Below are 7,500 nucleotides of genomic sequence, written 5' to 3'. Positions count from 1 at the left end.
AACAGAGTAAGCAGAAGGGTTGGAGGTTAGGAAAAGATCAAGAATGTTGGGCGTGTCTCCAAGGCGGTCAGGAATACGGGTAGGGAACTTCACTAGCTGCTCTAGGTCATGAAGGATAGCAAAGTTGAAGGTTTGTTCACCAGGTTGGTCAGTGAAAGAAGATGAAAGCCAAAGCTGGTGGTGAACATTGAAATCTAAAATGGAGATCTCAGCAAAGGAAAGTGAGATAAGATGTGCTCCACCTTGGAAGTCAAATAGTCAAAGAATTTTACATAGTCAGAGGAATTAGGTGAGAGGTATACAGCACAGATGAATTTAGTTAGAGTGACATTGAAGTCTTAGCCAGATGGTAGAAAATTCTGAAGATTCAAGATTGTGGGCACGAGAGCAAGTGGTGTCGTTACGCACGTATGCGCAACATCCAGCTTTGGATTGAAAATGAGGATAGAGCAAGTAGGAGGGAATATTATTTATAATATTTAATAATTTTTTTTTTTTTTTTTTTTTTTAATTAAAATTTTTTTTTTTTTTAAAAAAAAAAAATATTTTTTAAAAAAGAAAAAAAAAAAAAATTTTTTTTTTTTTAAAATTTTTTTTAAATTTTTTAAAAATTTTTTTTTTTTTAAAATTTGGGTTTTTTTTTTTTTTTTTTTTTTGGGGTTTTTTTTTTGGGTTTTTTTTTTTTTTGGGGTTTTTTTTTGGGGTTTGGGGTTTTTTTTTTAAAAGGGGGGGGGGGGTGGTTGGTTTGGGGGTGGGGTGGGTGTTGAAATTTTTGGGGTATTTTTGTTTTTTTTTTTTTAAAAAAATTTTTTAAAAAATTTTTTTTTTTTTTTTGTTTTTTGATAGAAAAATTATTAAATAAATTTTTTTTAAAAAATTTAAAAAAATAAAAAATAAAAGGAAAAGAAAAGGAAAAAATTTAAAATTTTAAAAAAAAAAAAAATTTGTTTTAAAAAAAAAAATTTTTTTTTTTTTTTTTTTTTTTTTTTTTTTTTTTTTTTTTGTTTTAAAAAATAAAATTTTGTTGGGTTGTTGTTGTTTTTTTGTTGTTTTGGGTTGGGGTTGTTGGTGTTGTTTTTGGGGTGGTTTGTGGGTTTTGGGTTGGTGTTTTTTATGTGGTTTTGGGGGTTTTTGTTTGGGTTGGGTTTTGTTGTTTTTTGGGGGAATGTTTTTAAAATTGGTGGAGGGATGGGTTTGGGGGGGGTTTTTGTTTTTAAAGGGATTTTTTTGTCGTTTGGGTTTGTATTTTGGGGGGTTTTGGTTGGGTTTTGGTTGTTAGGGTTTGGGTGTTGTTGTTTGGTTTTTTTTTGGTTTTTTATTATTTTTTTTTTTAATAAATTTAAAAAAAAATAAATTATATATTAAAATTATTATTTTTAAATTAATTAAAATTAAAGGGGTTTTTTAAATTAATAAAAAAAATAAAATTTAAATAATTAAAATTTTGAAAAAAATATATAATTAAATAAAAAAAATTTTTAAATTTTAATTTAAAATATTAATAATTAAAATTAAATTATTTAAATTTACAATTTAAATTTTTAAAAAAATTTTAATAAAAAATTATAAAATTTTAAATTATTTTTAAATTAAAATAAAATTTATTATATTATTCTTTTAAAAATTATTTTTAAAAAAAAAAAAAAATTAATAAAATAAATTTTTTTTTTCCCTTCTAAAATTTAGTTAATAAAGAAAATAAATTTTATAGGGGTTTAACCGTGGGGGAATTTTAAAAGGAAGTTTTCAGGAAAATAAAAATTTCTACTTTAAAATTTGTTTAATAAAAATTTAAATTCCAAGAGAGGGGAATTAAAGCTTAAAGTGAAAATTTATTTAGGAGAGTGGGTTTTTTCCAACCCAAAAAAAAAAAAAAAAAAAAAAAAGGTATTTTTTTTCTTAAAAAAAATAATTTATTAAAAGGGCAAAAAAAAGGAAAAGAAATTTCAAAATTGAGTAAATTTAAAATGCCAAAAACCCATCAAACATAAACAAATTTATTTAAACCCCAAAAATTTTCCATATTTAGGAAAAATAAAGGGGTTTAAAAGAATTTCAGGGCGCTGAGTTTTTATTGGCCACCCCCACAAAACCAAACCAAAACCCCAACAACCCCTTTTTATTGTTTTTTTTTTTAAAAAATTTATAAGGAAAGTTGGGTTTTGGGGGGTTTTTGAAAAAAAAATTTTTTATAAAATTTTTTTAAAGGAATAAATATTTTTTTTTTTTATAATTTTAAAATATAATTTAATTAATAATTAAAAATTTTAATTGTTATTTTATGGGAAAAAAGGTTATTTAAAGGGGGGTTGGTGGGGGTTCTTGGTTTTGGGTTTTTTTTTTTGGGTCATTTTTTTTTTTTTTTTTTTTGGTTTTGTGAAGAAAAAATTTAATTTTTATTTAAATTTGGGGGGTTTTAAATTAATTTATTTGGAACTTTTTTTTGTTTGGGAATTACTCTCCTGCGGCATTGACACCACTAGAAATCAGGAGAGGCCGAGATGGAGACCCATTTGCACTTAGAACCAGGTTAGGGTGGGCAATAAATGGCCCACTAGAGCTGACAGAACAAAGAGTTATGAACTTCAGTACTTTTGTAAAAGAGACGACTACAGCTGGTCTCCAAGAGCCCATATCAGAAGAAACAATAAGACAATTCTGGGAGGTAGATGACAGTGAAGATCCAGTAAAAACAGGGCTTTCAGTTGAGGACCAACGTGTCTTGACTTTATGGAAGGCTGAACAAGTCAAGATTGGAAACCATCACCAATTACCAATACCTTTCCGAGAAGATGAACCGTCCATGCCAGACAACATGCAAATGGTCCTCAGACGTCTCATGAGTTTGACGATACGGCTGAGTCGTGATGAAGCCCTCAAAGGACAATATGTAAAGGAAATGGAAGAATTAATATTCAAGGGATATGCAGAGAAAGTTGCACAAGAAAAGGGCCCCCTTGGCCCTGTGCTACTGCCTAAAGATCACCCAGTGACATCCCTGATTGTACAAGACACACATGTGTTTTTGGCCAGACATTCAGGCCGGGAGCATACCTTAACAAGCCTGCGGAGACATTACTGGGTGGTTGCTGGTCGGCCCCTGGTTGATCGTATCTTACGGAGATGCTTCGTTTGCCGCAGAGTCAACAGCAAACCACTGACACAACGTCAAGGCGAATTACCCACAGAACGCATCACTGCAGGGAAGCCCCCATTCTCTTACACAAGAGTAGACTGTTTTGGTCCTTTCCTGGTTACTTGCTTGCGGCGAACAATAAGGCGCTTTGGGTGCATCTTTACTTGCTTTAGCACCAGGGCAGTCCATATAGAGGTCCTATCTTCCCTTGATGCGGACGCATTCCTCAATGACCTTGTGCGCTTTATTGCCAGACGCGGGACACCAACAAAGTTGTTCTCCGACAAGGGTACAAACTTTCAGAGGGCAAACAAGGCTCTTCAGATGGCCATCCGGCAGTGGGATGCACATGCCAAAGTACAAGAGACATTACGAAGGCGTGAAATCGAGTGGATCTTTCAACCTCTTACGGCTTCACACATAAGTGGTGTTTGGGAACGCCAGATCCGCTCCATAAGGAAGATTCTATCCTCCATCATTGGCTCACAGAAAATCGATGACAAGAGACTGCATACATTGTTCTGTGAGGTCGAGGCTACGCTTAATAGTCGTCCATTAACAGCCGCACCTTTCGGAGTTCGTTGCAGGTTGCAATCGTGCTATTCTAAGTGAAGACTTATTCTTACTGCAGGTAATATATTATACGGTATTGTATTTTCTAATTTTAATTCATCTAAGATTAATTACACCACTTCTCAAAGATTGCTCATAATGTCTCACAAATTCAATCAATGCCCTTAAAAATGTTAAGCTCATCTCCGTAAATCCTTATCTCCGTAAATCCTTCATCAATGTTAATCACATACAATAAAACCACAAACATTAGGTGCCAATTTCACAGCTGATGCATCTCAATATCAACTCAATGCTTGACTTCTATAAATGCCCATATAATGTATACACCACAATATATCATATGTAATTATCTCCTCAATATGATATATCTTAATGCATCAACTGTGGAATTGCACTACACATACATAAAATCTTAATATAACATCCTAATAAATACACATCCTATATTTGTTTCCTCCTTTCACTTAAATGACATAAACATTGTCTTAGACTGCATTAACAACTATAGAGCTTTACTCACTAATACAAGAAAGAGTCTGTCCATGACTCAAATGTTTCTTCTCCTCCTCTCGGCCACTGCCTTCTGCTTTCTCCTCTCGTTTCTGCCAAGATTCTAGAGATCTTCTTGCTGGTTTCTGCTTATTTTAAATACTCAAGGTTTCGTACCTTTTCTCCACGCCCATTTTACCATCTACCATTCAGAGATCAGACATGTGGAGGTCCACGTGTGACAATGTAAGGACGAGAACACATACGAAGGTAATGTAGAAACAACCTTAAACGTAGTATACACAACATTGCCTTACTGGTGTTTCATAGGCTCAACTTTTCCCTAGTCTCATAGCACGTTCACCATTGGTCTAAACATGAAATACTGCTTGTTCATTGGCCATTTAAAACCACCAATCCTGTTTAACTACACGTGGGGAAACACGTGTTGACTATACTACTCTCCAACATCGTAACCAGAGTATTTTGTTTTGGGTGTTTGTTTGGGTCTGCGTACCATCTGATGCCTGGCTTCCCTCTCTCTTGTTAATGTTTGGCCTCCCACTCTCGTGTTCGCAGCAGGGTCCCTTTTACAATTCTCCCGTAGACGTAATTATTTACATCCTGCATCACGTTATGTCCCACCAGGCTGTGGCATGCCAGGTTATGACATACACAACATTGCCTTACTGGTGTTTCATAGGCTCAACTTTTCCCTAGTCTCATAGCACGTTCACCATTGGTCTAAACATGAAATACTGCTTGTTCATTGGCCATTTAAAACCACCAATCCTGTTTAACTACACGTGGGGAAACACGTGTTGACTATACTACTCTCCAACATCGTAACCAGAGTATTTTGTTTTGGGTGTTTGTTTGGGTCTGCGTACCATCTGATGCCTGGCTTCCCTCTCTCTTGTTAATGTTTGGCCTCCCACTCTCGTGTTCGCAGCAGGGTCCCTTTTACAATTCTCCCGTAGACGTAATTATTTACATCCTGCATCACGTTATGTCCCACCAGGCTGTGGCATGCCAGATTATGACACACCTAGCTCTGCATTGGAACCGGAGGCTCTTACACCAGATCATCTCCTGCATGTTGGCTCTGGCACCCATCTGCCTATAAAGGATATGTCCTCTGAAGAATCCTTCCGCCGCCGTTGGATCCATGCACAAGCTCTGGCGGATAGATTCTGGAAGCGCTGGAGCGCGAAATATCTTCACACTCTCAGGATGCGCCAACGCCAAATTGCTCCTTCTCGCAATCTTCAGGTTGGTGATCTGGTCCTTGTAATGGACCCACACCTTCCCAGGAACCAGTGGCGCCTTGGCCGGATCACTCAAACCCTCCCAGGCCAGACGGGCTGGTTCGTAGGGTTCGCCTCCGTACCAGCTCTGGGGAACTCCTTTGTTCTATTGTCAAACTCTGTCTTCTAGAGGGCATTGCCTCGGCTCCCTCGGCAACATTGTGTACTGTATGATGTGTCTTTTGTTCTGATTGGTTGCAACGCCCTGCGTCCAACCAAAGGGGGGAGTGTAGTCGCCAGTTGTGGTGCCTCACACTGTGATGTGAGGCTGCTGGCGATAGAGGATGCTAAGTAATAAGAGAATAGTTAATTATCTTAACTTGTAGTATTAAGGACATAGCATTAGTAAATATAACAGTAAGTAACAGTAGTGAAGATGTACGGAGGTTAACTTAGATGCAGAGAGGTAGTGAGAGGGTTGTTTATGTGCAAAGACTGATGACGCTGCGCGTAGGATAGATAAGGACACAGAGGATCGCTGCTGATTCTGCAGGGGATGAAGAAATAGGTCGCATGTGGTGTGCCCCAGCTGCCTCTGAAGGAGGCAGATTCTGTCTGGTCGTCAGTGAGAGAGGTGTTGCATTCCGCCCTCTGATTTCTCCATACATCTTATTCTGTCCAACGCCGACCCTCATTGTCGTAAGTGTTATGTCATAGTTCATTTGCTATTTGCTACTCAGCTGAGAATTATTAAGTTAATGGTTATTACACTGTGAGTTACAATACACGTATTATTGCCTTTGTGTCATTGTTCATGATACTGATTTGTTCATGATTCATGTTACTTATCTCTGTGTCAATGATTATGTATAAATAGGGCATTAAGAATTATCTGGTACATTATGATGTTTATATCGGTTATCCTTACGTTGCCTGTATGTTGTATTAATTAATCAATTACATGTTATGATAGCTATATGTCTTATTTTGCATGTTTTCTTTTGTTTACATTTCAATATTCCTCATACTGGTGTCAATTTGATTGTCATGCAGGTTAACCGCATTAAAGCGAGTAAACGACTGGGTCATTTTGTCATCCTGAATACTACATTCGCCCAGCGGCGACTACATCCTGCTTAAAAACAACCCTTGAAAAGAAAAAGAGAGCCTCTAGAAGTCTCATCTCATTTATAGGTTCACGTGCAACAGAGGAAACTAAATTCCTCCAACCAACCTATATTGGGATGACCACAACACGACTCTCCCGGCGACTAACACTCCACTTAGCATCTGGAGCAACCAAAAAACATATGCAAGAAACCCATGGAACGACCATCAACAGGGAAACTTTAGAAGAAAACACTGAAATCTTAACAAGTTGTAATGAAAGTAACGCAGATTTAAGCAGGAGCGTCGAAGAAAAAAAATTCTGCTTGTATTTTTGCGTGTCCTGAGTAACTGCATTGGGTGTGTCCGTGTCTCTCTTGAAAAAAAAAAAAAATGCCAAGAAACCGAATGTCACTTAGCAACTCACAGCAGAACGTCCCAATGTCAGGACGTGACACTAGTCACTTTGTTGACGCCGTCGGGGGGAAAACACCTTCTCCCCCATGGTCACACAAGATTCACCGCTTACCTCCACTGCCCAAGCAACTGCAACACTTGTGAGAACACCGCAGGCATCTCTATCGGACTCGTAGGATCATACAAGATCGTCGCAGCCTTTAACAACTGGAAGAAATCTTCAGCTTAGTAAACAACGTGCATTGTACCATCCTGGATTCAGTGTTGTACTCTTAAGCCACGCCCCTCAAACTATTTCTCACGGACACACCCAATGCAGTTACTCAGGACACGCAGAAAAGCAAGCAGAATTTTTTTCTTCAACGCCATTTCCTGCTTAAATCTGCATTACTTTCATATAAGGACAATTATTTTTACTCGAGTTCTCAACTACTATATATCGTCATTATTTTCGTTTTGTTTAGATAAAGATACATATTGACTACATTTTTTATACAAGCAGTAACAGTTTCTGTATTGATATGTATT

The 7,500-nt window shown here is 36.7% G+C and overlaps 1 protein-coding gene across 8 annotated transcripts in view; it reads right to left on the bottom strand.

Annotated features, from left to right (window-relative positions):
• LOC123504736 (SH2 domain-containing protein 3C-like) overlaps positions 1–7,500 on the bottom strand; it is a 315,439-nt gene that overhangs the window by 197,013 nt on the left and 110,926 nt on the right. The gene's annotated exons all lie outside the window — the stretch shown is intronic.

The sequence above is a fragment of the Portunus trituberculatus genome, chromosome 17 (assembly GCF_017591435.1).
Source record: "Portunus trituberculatus isolate SZX2019 chromosome 17, ASM1759143v1, whole genome shotgun sequence".
NCBI classification, from domain to species: domain Eukaryota; kingdom Metazoa; phylum Arthropoda; class Malacostraca; order Decapoda; family Portunidae; genus Portunus; species Portunus trituberculatus.
This window is presented reverse-complemented; position numbering and strand designations above follow the sequence as displayed.